The 15,290-nt window shown below is 40.2% G+C and overlaps 1 protein-coding gene across 6 annotated transcripts in view; it reads right to left on the minus strand.

Annotated features, from left to right (window-relative positions):
- LOC108032514 (uncharacterized) overlaps positions 1-14,394 on the minus strand; it is a 43,398-nt gene extending 29,004 nt beyond the window's left edge. For 4 of the 6 annotated variants that reach the window (XM_050885567.1, XM_017106348.3, XM_017106347.3 and 1 more), the window contains exon 1: positions 13,947-14,393. The gene's annotated coding sequence lies outside the window, so the exon portion shown is untranslated. Of the gene's footprint in view, positions 1-13,859 lie in introns of all 6 variants that reach the window. The other 2 variants (XM_044094248.2, XM_050885566.1) reach the window with 2 other exon arrangements.
- Positions 14,395-15,290: the final 896 nt, after the last annotated feature.

Consider the following 15,290-nt stretch of genomic DNA (forward strand, 5'->3'; position numbering starts at 1 on the left):
CTATCTCAGAATCCGATTTGTCTTGCCCAATATCTAGATCTGGTGTGTTGGGGTGTTGTCCTGTTTGACATAAATGATTGTACTTTGGATTACTTGCTTAAGCTTCAACCGAATGGCATACAAAACGTCCTAAAATAATGTTGGTGAAACCATCGAAAGTAAATCTGTCAACTTGTTAACGGAAAGTGTTACAACACAAGTACTTAAACTTAGGCTAGGGCTATCCGAAAGATATATGTTTTGTGCATATTCGCAGTGTTCAACTATTCCGTCTTCCTGTTTGTATATCAAAAAATATGTTTCAAAAAGTTTGTCCTTTGGTTTTCGGTGTCTATTAAAATATGCTTTACAAATATTTCAATCTCTGCTTATAAACATTTAAAAAATATTCTATCTGCACAATCAAATTGCATACATTTGGGCGTATTGTCTGGGTGTATCCATCGACATGTTTTTAGCTGGAGCTGTGCTTGATTTCCTTGTTGGATTGCGACAATCTAAACGAATTACTTGTTTTCAATAGGTTCTGCCTAAGCTGCGTTGCTCTCTATAAAATTTTCAATGCATATTCTGCCTTTTGCCTAGCTAATGTTCGTTTGGGGTATCAAAAGCACCTAAATTCTAGACTCGCACACATAAATATTGTTTCTTATTATTTTTGGATCTTTTTAATGAATTCGTGCAGCTTCTCGTTTTCTTTGTTCTGGCCTTGGAAGTGAACTATGTGGAATAAATACTCTCTGTGTTCTTTATTACTGTTGCAAACATACACCCATAGAATAAATCAGCTAATCATTTCCACTATGCTACATTTTCTCACTTTTTTTCTCTGGTCGAGACACCATTTTGAACTCGCTCTTACTTGCTCATTGCACAACATTATCTTAACTTAGGTTTAGAGACGGATTTACTGCAAGGAACATGTGAATAACATATTATGCATAACCGGACTTAAGACTAATCCATATTGAATATACACAAATATTACAATTTATATGCTAGGCAGCGCTGCAAAGTGAGTGGAATTGGAGATAATATGGAAATGTTAATCAAAAAATGTGAAGAAAATGAAGACTTAAACATCAGCATTGCAAAGTTTTCAATGGCATTCCCGATATAACAGAATTATTTATAATTAAGAGATATAAGGGCCATTTATGATCTTAAGGAAACCAACTGAAATACTAAATGCCTAGGAGAACCTTTTCAGAAAACTTAAGTTTTATCAAGAGAAATGTTGCAGTGCTTTTCACAACTTTCCAATGAAGTTTTGACCCTTTGCTTTCTGCACCCAACATTTTATTTATTTTTATTAACATGTTCGTGGCCTGAAAGCTCAAGTTCCTTGCGCCAAAATCATATTTCGTTGCCAGTTATAAGGAATATGAAAGGGAGTACTATAAAATATAAATTCCCTGCATTTCTGTATTCCTTTTGGGTAGGTATAAATGCATCCTCCATTTCCCAATGGCATTTTGTGAATTCTGCTTTAAATGTTTCCCGGCAAATAAAAATTAACGGAATTTCCTTTTGTCATATTTTATGAATTTTTTGCTTATACTTTAACGTCTGCATGCCATTTTGGCGTAAACATGCAAATTAAAACCGGGGGGACAAAACAAAAATGCAAAATAAAAGGTGCAGGCCATCGCCCGAATTTTGCTATTAGTTTTTCGTACCGAGGACATGTAACCTTAACATTTGCCATGGAAAAAGGGGGCCGTGGGGGAGCTAGAAAAAATTCCGTTTCAGGGCTGCAGGCACGTCCCTTCCCCACTTTCCCTTAATTTCATTTCCGCTGCCATTTGAAGACTTTTCACTCGCTGGCTTTTCACACTGGCAGTACCTTGGGCAACTAATTTCCTCGTGACCTGCGTAGTTTTCGTGTTGGCCAACTTCAACTTTGATGGCGACAATGTTTTAGGCTCTCAAAACACTTTGTTGGGGCGTGTGTATGTGTTTATATAACAATTTGTACGGCTTTTGGCTCAGCCCAGCACGCACTCAGGGCTAATTAAAACTCAGTCGAGGCAACGCCCCAAAAAGTAAAATAGCAGCCAAAGGAGCGAAGCAAAAAAAATATATGCCATATATAGGGGGGCCAACAAAGCTAGCTGCCAGGTAAATACACATATATACCTACGTGGCGTGGCGAAAGCATAGCGACTATATTCACAGTGTAGTTGAAAGTTGGCCCGAATGTGCTGACGCTGACGTGTTGCTTGGCTCTGCATTTTATTTTATTTTATTTTTGGCACAAACAAAATGGCAAGCCACGAGATACAACGATTTCGGACAAATAGGACACTAGATAGCAAACGAGTGCGCTTAAACGTTTGTGTTTAAAATGCTTTCAAAAACAGTTTTTATATCTCTTTAATTTGAAGTCCTTTATTATTTAGTTTCCCTTCTCTGTAGGTACTATTTATGAATTAAATATGAAATTAGTCCATACTTTTTATGACAGTGGCTGAACTGTAACGACTTATATTGAAGGATTTTATAATAATAATAAAAGCAAATAATAATAATAATTGCTTTCAGTACGATAAAAAGCTTTTAAGCCCGCAAACCCCATTGCCAATTAGATGTTATTTTCCTTGGCTAATTAACAAAATTTACCCTGCCAGCATTTTAATTGCCAACCTATTTACATATCGACCATTGGTAGGCAAAAAGGTCAACACACGCCTATTGTAGGTATGCACGTGGATTCTGCCACTGCAAACTGGGCCACAACTTTGCGGGCCAGGAAATATGAATTTAGATGATAGCAATTAACGCTGTAGCCAGGCAGGTTGAAAGGAAAAGCCACAATGAAAATCGATGGCATTGCTAATAATAATAATACTACTGTTTCGTAGGCGTAGATCAAAATAACAGCTGAATTAAGCAGGTATAATGGCATTTAAGCATTGTTCATTATGTTTAAGCCCCCGCAATTGTTTTGCGGCAAGTGGTCCGTATATTCCAGCAAAGAGCACCCACTGGATGACTCAACATGTGCGCGGTTACGCAAATCGTGTGGCCCGACTGCCCACGGGAGACACTGCATCAAAAGGCTGCCGTTCAGTGTCAGACAACGCGGCGTATACGTCATATTATTAGGGGGTGGTGGTGGCTCGGGAGCAGTGGCAGCAGCAGCAGCCAAAAGGTAAAAGGCAAAAATGAACCACAGCGAAGCACTTGGCTTTACTTATTCATCCTGCTTGCATATGTAAAATGCCGCTCAGAAATCCCCAAGCCGCAATATTTCTGAGGGCCATATTCTGGAATCAGCTGGGTGTAATTTTGGTAATGAGAAAAAATAAATTTGGTAATAATAAATAAATAACTGTGTAAACATTTCAATTTATTTTTAATAATATTATTTTTACTGTTTGTTGGCCAAATTCCCCATGAAAAATTATTGTTCGATACTATTATTAAATAAAAATGACAAATATTAAAAAACTAATATCTTTGGCCATATTCCCTATGAAAAATAATTGTAGGTTGACATACTAAAACTTTAATAAAAGTCTTAAAAATTTTTATAACTTCTGCACCAAACAGAAATTCAATCCAGAATCGTTTTTCTAAAATGAATAAATTTATAATCATTTAAAAAAAAATAATTTTTTAGTTATTTTAATGAAATGTTACCCCAACAATTTTGAGGAAATCATCCTCCTAATGTAAGTTTTAATTTTTTTTAATAGTGATTAATTTTTTAATGACATACTGGCTGAAGAGTTGGAAAGTTAAGTTCAATTATGAATTATGATTTAAATTGCAGTGTAGACGGATGTGCAACCTGGCCGGATCCACAGATACACTTGACGTACGCCGGATTTCAGGAGGCTAAGGGACCTGCCAATGGCTTCCATCAGACCGCACTCACTTGCACACGGACACATGAAAATGGCAGCTGCGCCACTGGAAGTTGTCTACGCAGCAGTGGCAAGGACTCCCAGGCCGAGGGGATCCTGGGATGGGAGTGCTGAGGATGCCGAGGGGATGGGAAAGGGAAAGGGTAGGGGTAACAGACTTTCACCGCCGCCACCGAAACAGTTGGCTTTTGTGTGGCGCTGTCGGGCGAATGGCACCGAGATTGAAATTAAAATTAAAATTTATTTTAAGCTGACTTCTGTGGCACGGCCAACGGGTTTTGTTTGTTTCGTGTTTTATGGCCGCTTTGCCACGCCTCTTCTCGGTTTATTTTTGGTCACTGCCACCATGTTTGTGCTGGATAATTACTGATTTTATTGCTAATTAAACGTACTCGAAGTGAACGAGGACCGGTTTATTCAGGAGGCTTTACGAAAACACCGAAAGCACATTTTCAAAATGTTAGCTTTGGGCACTTTGAAAACATTTATCTACGGGGTGTATCTTAAACTCACTATAACACCAGTTGGCAAAACGGAAGTGTTTTTAAGCAACATTTAATGACCCCCTGAATTTTCAACCACTTTAATTTGCCCTATTAATAATGCAGACATCGCGTTTCTATTCAACGAAAACAGTGTTATTTTTCCCAGATTTAATTTGCCATTTTCCTTGCCCTAACGATGAGTGTTGGCAAGTAGTGTTGCTTACGGTCTATTGCACCATCGAAATAACACACTTAGTGCCATCCACGCATATGCAAACGTATTCGATGTTCGAGTGGTTCAATAAGGCGAAAAGTTCGCCATTGCCACCCAAATTTGCCGATAAATAATTTGCTACAAGTGTGGACTTATTGCAGAGACACGAGCAGAGACAGATACCGATTGGAAATGGAGTATTTTGCCAGAACCGGAAATATTATTGATTATCGCAAGAGCAAATGTCAATAAACATTTATTTTCGCTGGGTATTCTTTTTCGATTTCAATTTCAATATAGTGCACACTGTTTTTTTGTGCGAGGAAAACATTTCTATTTCATTGCCCTTTTTTCCTTTCCCCATTTCCCTTTCATATCACCTATTTTCGGCAAGAAGGCTTCGCTTCACTTCTTATATAAGTGGGGAAGTGCAAATATTTTCCCCCTCCCCATTCAATTTCGATTTATTTTTCTCGAATAAGAAGCCAGAGAGTCACCCATCCACAAAATTGTACCCATTCCTTCGTTTAGCAGCAGGATGTCTAGTTTTGCCTGGCTCGACACTTTTAGTTGGGCATTCATAAGTTTAGATTTGGTTCCTTTTGCTCGCATCTCAGATTTCACATTTCAGTATTCAGCTTTGGGATTTTTAATTAAAGTGTTAGGCGAACTAACTGACACCAGGCTCGTGTGCTTGACTCCCTGACTGACGTGCAGGGGCCGCCGCCTTGGCATCAGGCACTTGCCCAAAATGTCTGAAAGGCTCACTGGAGAACTGTATGTCAGACAAAGTTCAGGGAGTTCTCTGACACCCGCAATGGGTCGCTTGTCAGCTCATAACGATGGGTGAACTTGAACTGCTCCGCTGGTTGACGGAGAGATAAGATTCATAATGGATTTCACATTCTTTTTAAGTGAAAAACTGTTCCACCTCAGTCATTTTTAAGACCCTTCAGCATTTTTAGTAATTTCTGGCTAACCCGGCGTATACGTAATTTGACCATACGGCATAATTTCCGCTTATTTGAGGCCATAAAAGCCGGACGAACGCAATGTTGCGTAGAATGAGCCCCAGATTAAGACAAAGTACCCAAGCCCACCGATGCACCGCAGGCAACAGGAACACCCGACTGCCCATTTCCACTTCCCTGCCTCATAAATTACAAAAAAAAAAGGGGGAAATGCAATGGCTAGGAAAAACTTCAATAAAGTGGCCGAGTGGTTTTGAGCCGGAGTTGCTGGCCCGGTCGGTAGCCGTTGGCCATTAAGCTGGCCCCTGGAAATGGCTGAAAAAAGAGGTCCGCTTAAAGCGCACATGCAGCCCCTTGCAAATGACATAAACTGCATGTGAAGCCCGGCGTGTTTATGGCTTTTTATGGTGCCGCCTAATGACTGCATTCACATAGAGCTGGCCCGGCATTGCCAGGGGATTTCAGCGGCGGCTGAGTGGAGTCCCATTTGACGCTCCTATGCAACAGCTAGGGTACTCAAAAGCTAATATAAAAGTTTTAAGCTTTAAGATATCGTTTTGGTTGCTCTAGGTAATCATCCCATGAAACGAGGATAGTATCTGTTATGGGGGTAAATAATGCAGGGGTAAGTTAAATAAAAAAAAGGTTATTTTTCAATTTAAACTTGAGGAAGCGAAAGCTGAATCGAAGCAGTCGCTGATGGCTATACCGGAAAGGGTTTTTAGTAAGGGTAACAGTAAAAGATACATATCCTATAAAATACATTGATACCTAATTCCCGTTAACAGTCTAGTCCGTCCATTTTCGGATGGCCCTCCATTTAAATAATTGTATTTTAATATTATAATCTTTTTTATAGACCTTTTGAGTTCATTTTTCAAGCCAGCGATCCCAGTACATAACAATTGCAGTTGACTTCTGACTAAGCGAAAGCAACTTTCCTTACTTTTTGCTCGCGTGGACTATTTATCTTTCCCCGTTCCGCTTTCAACTGTCCCCCTGGCGGTTCAAAATTATAATGGCAACTTTTTATTTACTAGCTGGGCTCCTCCCCGAAGCCCATAAAATATCACGGTTCTGGCTGCAGGAAGGTTCGAGGAAGTTTGCCACTAAAGCGCGGACCCTCCCCCACTCGAAACTTGAAACTTGCACTGGCATTTTGCTATTTTGTTATTTCGCCTTCTCCCGTGCACTCGCCGCATTACTCAGCTGACCTCTTTGTGTGCGGGTGTCGAAGTCTCTGAATTTATTTTTGCATCTTTGCATTCTCAACAATTTCGCAATTTATTGTTTTCCCTGTATTGGGGTCAGTTTGTTCGGAGGAGGCTTAGTCCGTCGCCGAGAAGGAAAAACAGCAAATACAGCAAACAACAAAGGGGACAGCAAATTGAGGTTAGCTTTGTTTAGACAACCTGAACCCAGGGCCAAATGAGAGGAGACCCTGACGTATATATAAATATATGTAGAAGCTTTTATTAAAATCACCGAAAGACAATGGTTGGGTCAGCAGAAAGTGCCTGGCATATTGACACACTTGGCGTATGATTGATTTTCCTCGGTTCGGTTCTGTTCGGTTCGTTCCATTAAATAATAAGTTAGGGACTTGTTGATTCAAAGCCCCATAGGGGGCGGTTACTTGTGACTTGTGCCCTATTCACACAATCAAATCACACAAAACAAAGGCCCCGCCCCAATGATAACAGCCCATTATGGCCCTTGTTTATTGAGGTGTGTCTCTGGTTGTGTGTGTTCGGGGGGAGGTTTGTGCGGATAGAGTCACTTCTGTGATATACAAATATGGCTGGGTAAATACATCGAATGGCAACAACCAGGAGCGGTCGTTGTCATTGTTATCTACTCAACTTGTCGCTCATTCACATCCACATTCCCACTCCCATTGCCATTTCCACTCCCTGGCCGCACGACAATGACAGGTGGCTGTGACAGGCCAGTCAGCCAGTCAGCCATTCTGCCAGGTGAAAATCGGAAGAGCAAAGCGTTATGCAAATGCAAATGCAGGCGGGAAATGGAAAATGTAACATGCACAATACACATTGTTGACATCGCGCCTTTCAGAGGAAATCAGTCTGATCAAACGAATGGTTAACCACTGCTTGGAAATTCAGAAATTCCGCGAATATAACGCCATCGGAGTTTATTCTATGATTTGATTTTACTGAAATATTGGGCTTTGGTAATAAGTTCCGAATGATTATGAATTATAATTTTAACTAATGCACTATATGAAAGTACTCATTATATTTAGTCAAGCGGTTGCATACCCATTTTTCGTTCATTTCATTTATTTAATTAAGTAATTTAAAAGGAGAAGCTTCTAAAAGATCATGTTCACATTTTTGTGGCGGCAAACCATAAACCATAAAACCATAAATATAACCCTTCATGATTTAAGGAATGAGATTTTATTACTTATTTATATTTACTGCGTTCGTTTCCTGTTTACAATTAATAGTTAAAATGTAAAAAAAATATAAAAAAAATATATTTAACAATAAAAAGCTGGTAATGGTAAATATTTTCCTTTCTATGTAAAACCAACCAATAATTTCTGCAATTTGTAAGGCGATTCTTTGAAATATGGCCTTCTGGGATTAAGGTAATTAATGTATTATAGAAATCCCGATAACCACACTCAAAACATGTTCGATTTGGCTGTCAGACTGTAATGTCCGATGTTAACCACCGGACAATATTGGCAACAAGAAATTTGGCCAACTGGGCTTCGACTAACAGCCTGCTGAATTATGCAAGCCAGTGGAGGATGGACACAGGTATCCGGATCACGAACGCGGAATCTGTGTCTGTGAGACTTGTTCTCGTAGATTGCAGCAGTTGCAAGGCCCATAAACAGCTGAATGCAACTGTTGGGGCTCAGATTTGTATCCCATCCGTGTTGCCACTTTTGTTCATCTCTGTGTTTGAGTGGCGGTGCTGTACTGCAAATGAAGGGCAGTTTAAGAGCCATCAACGTCATGGACGATGGGTTTGTTGCAGCTGAGGTAAGTCGAGCTGAGCCGGACTGAGCCCGGCCGACAACGAGCGTCTGGGGAGGACATAACCCAATTAGTTTTAGACTTTTGCCACGACACATGCCAATTCGTTTGACATGTCCACCGGCACAGCGTCCCTCGTTCATTTGCATTTGCATCTGCATCTGCGTCACATTTTTTTAATTATTTTAAAGCGGAATTTAGAGGGGGACAATGAGTTTTGGAATGCTAAATGCATAAAAGATGCAAGTCTAGCGAATGCAAATGAACAAATGACCCTGGCAGGCATTTTTCGAGGACGGCCACTCGAGCAACTGCAGCCTGCAGAAGTGAAAACAAAGCAGCGCACGGCAAAAGGACGAAAAGGACGAAAAAGGCGAAAAAGCTGCCTAAGTAGGCGTAGAGTGTTTGCTTCCTGGCGCACAACAACAACAACAACAGCAGCAGCAATAACCGCACACAATGTCAACAGCTCGTCGAGCGAGTCTGAGTCTGAGGTCCTTTCTACAAGGAGGCTACAGCTTACGGCCCAGAAAACTGGAGGCCCGAGGGGTGGTGCCTCCGCTGGGCGGAAAACAAAGCAACACTTAAAAGTTAAAGCAAATGGAAAAGTGTGCTGGCGAAGCAAGCTGGCAAATCAGTGAGCCCCCATAATTTAGGGTTTCTTCAACAGTTTCTGCCGCCTGTGCTCCAAATTAGCCACTCACTCCTTCGCCTCTCGAGTGTTAAGGGTTAGCCGGAGTTTACCCTAGATCTTGATAAATCTCTGTGCGAGTGTGTGCGTTCATTCATCTTTAAGATCGGGCTGCAAGGCAGTGCTGTGCTTAATTTGTTGTCCTTGCTGATGTTTTCTTAGGCCCCATCCTTGTCGCATTGCCCCCACCCCGTTCAGCTTAAATGCAAATTCAAGTTAATAAATGACAGGCCTATCGCCACACAAGCTGGGGCCATAAACAACCTTAAACCGGCTCCTCTTTTGCCCTTCCCCATTGCCAAAAAGCGTAAATTTGCCAAATACAAATAAACCTTTTCCTGTTTTGGGCTCTCTCTTTAATCTCGTCGACTTAAAGTCTCAGCAGAAACCTGACCTGAATGCCTGTATTATTCACTGCAGCAGATGGAGCTGCGAGCGAAATTTTAGTCAATTTATTCACAGCTCTTGTGTGGAAATCCACGAGTTACAGAAATTGCATTCCGCTGCCAAGTTGTCTGGAACTGAGTTCCGCTTCATGATTCCCCATAAGCCCCCATTTCATCGCCAAATTGGTAAGAGCACTCCACTGACCCTCCGAGTTGGCTAAAAGTTTTAAGTGGCGCACGTTGCTTGATTGGCTGCTGCTTCGGCTAATTGAAGTCCTGAGAATGGGCGCCAAGAATATCTCAAGCCTGGGGGCAGATTTTTGTTGCAATGGTAATGCAAATGAGAAGAAGCTTTCATGACGAAGAATTTTGATTTTAATTAGAGGAAAAACTATTTTATTTTTACAGTTGTTTAAAATTATTTGGTCCAAAAAGAAAGAGTATATTTTTGGCAAGGGAAAACTTTTTTTAAATCTCTAACAAATGGTCCTATGAGTAGGCAACGTGAGTTTTTTAGTTGCATACTTTTAGACTCATTAATTTGTTTTGACAATTATTTTACAAAGGCTTTCCCTATTAACAAAATAACATAGCCAAATTAGAGTTCAGAAACACGAGGAATTTAAATCTCTAATAGATGATCCTATAAGTAGGCAACAATTATAGCAACGTTAGTTTTTAGTTGCCTACTTTTAGGCACCTTTGATTTTATTCTTAAATTTATTTATTAAAATTTTAGAGTACATCTTCTCTATCATATTTTAGCTTGTTTGTATACAACTAAACTTAACTTAGGCTAACGTTAAACTGTTAGTGAAGTGAAATGGGAATTGCTATCGTTATTTTTGGTTGTAAATAAACTCCAGTCAGCCCCGTTGTAAGTCCACAGAAACAAACGTCAACTGTCAGAAAGTAAACGAGATGGCGAACCACTTGCACAGAGCGAAATGCGACAGGCCAACAAATCTAATAAGTTAGCCAGCCGAGAACGCAGGAGCAAACAAACTGAGCCGCATTTATCTCAACCGCAAAAAAGACTGCCATATTTCATTTTAAATGCAGCACCTGCAGCTAGCAAAAAAGGGAAAAATAGGCGAAATACGCACAAACTGGCTGGGGCTCGCATGAAAAATGCTGAAAACGAAATGTCAACGAGGAAAAGTTGAGGACACAAAAAATTAAAAAGAAAAAGAAGCCGTGGCTGCGGCTGCGACAGGACGAAAGGACGAAGCCAAAAGGCGGCCGACCACAGGAGCGGCAGATGTAATCAACAACATCAGCATAAACTTGGCCAACACACACACACACACATGTGCACAACTGACATACAGATAGCACACTGTTAGAAAATCCGTGCAAAAGTTTTCCCCGCCCCGCCTACAGCTGCAGCGACGGGGCGTGGCCCGGGGCCCAAGAAGACATATCTAATAACATTAAGTAGTTTGCGCGTCGTTTGAATTATGGCCACGTTTGCCGCTGGCAGCCTGTGCGATGAGTGCTAAGCAGATCCTGTCCCGCCCCCTCCACCTATTTAGGCCTCATTCTTGCCAACATTTAATTCGAATGCGTTTGCTGGTTGCTGGCCACTTTGCACTACTTTCGCCGCTTCCTTGGCTGGGCCAAAACTGAATTTTGAAAAATTGTTGCCAGGCACGGAAGGTAACTAACCAGGCTAATGTGGGCGAAAGCGGGCCAAAACGCTCCCTGAAGGTCAACTGGGAGAGTGCAGAAGGTCCTTGCCTCAGCATGGATACGGCAATTGGTTCGAGGACCAAGGAAAAAGCAAAATGAAACACGATCTGAGGTGCAAAGTCAGTTGGCCAACTATATGCTTTTCTAAGGAAAACTTTTAATAATTTTTTAACTAAACGCTATTGTTTTACTTCAAGGTGAACTTTGTATTACGAGATCCGTGATCATGATTTTTTAAAATCTTTAAAATATTTATTTATTTTAGTTCATATGGAGGTAGATATTAAACGATATTAATACAAACATTTGTAAGTTTGAGTAAAACAGAATTAAAATTTTGTAAGGCAACTAGATTAAAACAATTGTCTTTTCTTAAAAAGAAAAAAATTCTAAGGTGATTCCTTAATATAAATAGAAGGAAATTAAAAATGTTAGGGAATATACTTCAGTTCAATTTTTTATCATCATATATTTTAATATGTTGTAGCTGTTGATAACCTCTTTTTGCATTCATCGTACTTATTAAAAAACAATCTAATAATTCGCCGAAAATTAGTACAACAGTTTTAGTAATTTTTAAATTTTTTTACAGAAAGCCTACAGATTCAGCAGTACAGATGCTTATATCTATTGTAAACTTTTGTTTAATTAAAGATTATGTTTTGAGGGTAACTCAAAAATGTTGAGGTTTTTATATATTTATATGATTTATATACTGAAAAAACTTTGAAGGTAAGCTTTTTCATTGCGTTTTATTTGGATTTGAGTGCAGGGAAATGACTTAATATAATATGATGTATTTTGAAAATTATATCATATCCTTTGTGGCTGCGTTGCTTGCCAAAAACAAACTACGAAAGGTCAAAGGTGGGACCGCCCCGAGCAACCCTCAACACTCTGGTGAAAACACGAGGAACGTGTGCCGCAAACAACCAACAACACCTGAACAAAGTTGTCTCGCCTGGCAGACAACGACGACGATGACGACGGCAATGCCAAAAGCGAAATACGGGAAACTTTCGCTGCGAAAGGAAAACTTTTCATTTGCATTTTTTCACTTTTTCATATTTTTCAAGATGCGGGCCGCGCCGAGCAGATACTTTCGTGGCCCAATGTCTGCATGTGCCAAAGTGGCCGTGCGCCTGTCCTGGCCTAATTAAAACGATTGTGGCGTTAATGTAATTGCTCGGAAATGAGTAACGCTCCTGTGGCAACAAATTAGCAGCACATTACAGGTAAACAGGTCCTAAGGACCTGTAATTTATCGGCACACGAGAATCAAAGCGCACGACTTCAAGTAGTAATTCAGACCGGACAAAACCACTCGATTGCACCAATGGATATGAATCAACCGGCTATCACGGCATATATGCAGATACAGATATACATTTCCAAACGTATACATAATCACTTTACACGTCTGCCCTGCGGCGACTGTCATTATCATTTTTCATGCTGTCCCGCTGAATTGTGTTTGGTTACTTATTGCTGGCAGCTGTATAAACATTCTTCCCTTTTTTCGCCCGTTTGTTTGCCTGACTTCTGTTCGCAGGTCTCAGGTTTCCCTTTATTATTACTTATCCGCAATTCAATTTATCATTATTTATGCGTTATGAATTATTTTGATTATATAAGGCCCTTTTTAGATTGCCCCTTTGTAGGCTACAGTTTGCCAGTTGAATATAACATTTCATTGATTGCAATTTTAAAAAAGTATTTACCTTATATATACAATAAGTTTAAATCAAGGTAATTTAAAGCAAGAAATACAAATTTTTATAACCTTTTGCCACTTTAAAATTAATTTTAAGTTCAAAATTCTTGTGAAAACTGCTTTTAATCATAAATAATATTTTTTTTTGCGTTGTTAGAGAAAGATTTGGTATATTAATCTTTTCGTTTCATTGTGTATTTATTATTCAATTTGTTTAATACTTAATTAGTTGACTTTTTGCAAAATTAACAGCATACTGCTGACTAAAGTCATCAATAAATAATGTATTATGATTTAATTAATCCATTGATTTTCTTGAGTGTTATTAGTTGTTTTTATAGGAAATTGTGATTTATAACTTAGCAGATGCTATTTTTGAATAACAATTATTTTTTGAGTTTATACTCGCTCTGGATAATATTTATTCATTATTTGTTATGGTAGTTGCACAAAAAATGCGTATTTTATTGGATATTTTACTTTTGAACTTGCTGGTCATTTAATTTATAATTGAATTTGAATTTATAAGTGGGTCGCAATACTTATGTTATTCATTTTAATATTTAATTTCTCTGGCCATATATTTTGCTTTGTAATGCACACATGCCAATCAGAGTAATTGACGGCGGAATTTTAAAGGTTCTGCTTGGAATCGCTTTCCTTTTTATTATTGATTGATTCGATATTGAGTGTTGTTGTTTGCGTTAGTTTTGCATATTTGCAGTTGTCACTCAAGCGACGCCGCCGAGCTCCTCGGTGGACGTGGATGTGGGCGTAGACTTGGACTAAGACTCGCAGCTCCTTGGATGGATTGCCTTACCTGGTGGACAGCCGCCCAGCGACGTCGCAGTGACAATTGCAGGGCTGCCGATGGGAATCGGATTTATATTCGGCTTGTTGTGGTCACCTTGATACGTCTGTGATTGTAATTCCATATTACATTTGCACTGCAATTTTTGCATTATTTATCCTGCACGAGAACTCCCTTCGCCGCAGCCAGTTGGGAACCGAATCAATTATTAACCGCATTCTTTGCACACAAACATTTTCTCGCGTGGGCGTTAGTCCCTAAGTTTTCCCCAAGTTTTTCCCTAGCCGCTTGCGTATCGCGTTTCGTATTCTTTGTAATTTTATTATTTTGTATTTTATCGCTACCGACGAGTAGAAAAAAGGTAGAAATTCATATTTTTGATAGGCGCGGACGCGTGGCGAACTGCAGCTCCGGAGCTCGGCCGTAGTGTGCTGGGCTGTCGAGCGGCGAGGACGACGGAGAGCCAGCAGACAGGAGGCAGCCAGCAGGACACGCGCGAACGGGCACAACAAAAACACGACTGAGGCCGCCCAACGGCCACCAACGAATAACGAGGCGAAATTGAAAGCGAGCACCGAATCCGTTTCCACGGCCGACGGCATCGGCTCGTTTTCGAATCGGACTCGTTTCCAGGACCCAGTGTCCTCAGTTCAGGATTCAGGTTGAACGAAATTGAAAGCGCCTGGCCTGGTCGCCACCGCCCGAAGTGGGTCGCTCGCTCGTCCTCGTCCTGGCAATGGCGGGGCGGGATCAGAGGAGAAGGAGTGGAGCAAAAGCTGGAGCGGCTGAAGGCATGTAAACAAAGTCAGGACGAAGCTCAGCCAGGTAGGGATGTGGAGCCGAGACGCGATTTCGCCATTTGCCGTTGGCCCCTCAGCAGAGCCGAGCAACGAGTCCTTCGAGCCGAAAGGACCAAGGGACTTGCCGCTCCCAGCTGAGCGCCGCGCTCAGGCCAAAAAGCTCGCTCTCCCGCTGTACCGCTCAGCTGTGCGTGGGCGTTGCAAACAGCTGATGCCTTACAACGCTCTCTTAGCGACCCCTCTCTTGGCCTAATTTGCTGGAACGGCTTAGACACTCAGAAAAATCAATTGCAATTTAACCATTTTTTTACTGGTACCAAAGATTGGTATTTAAAAAAATGGCATTCTATCACACAACAAAAAGCACTACATATTTGTAAGACATCTTACAATTCTAGTAAAATATTAAAGAAATCATTTTTTTCATATTATTTAAAGTTGAAGTTTTAGAGCTTGAACAGTTTTAAAAATATTTATCAAGAAAATCCAAAAAAAATATCACAGTAATCTTTAATCTTTGGAAATGCCTTTTACAAAATATTTTTAGAAACATTAAAAAATCGCATATCTAATGCACTTACAGGTAAAGAAATACCATATTTATAAAACTTGAATAAAGGTCATTAAAAAAAAATACTTT

The sequence above is a fragment of the Drosophila biarmipes genome, chromosome 2L (assembly GCF_025231255.1).
Source record: "Drosophila biarmipes strain raj3 chromosome 2L, RU_DBia_V1.1, whole genome shotgun sequence".
Classification (NCBI taxonomy): Eukaryota; Metazoa; Arthropoda; class Insecta; order Diptera; family Drosophilidae; genus Drosophila; species Drosophila biarmipes.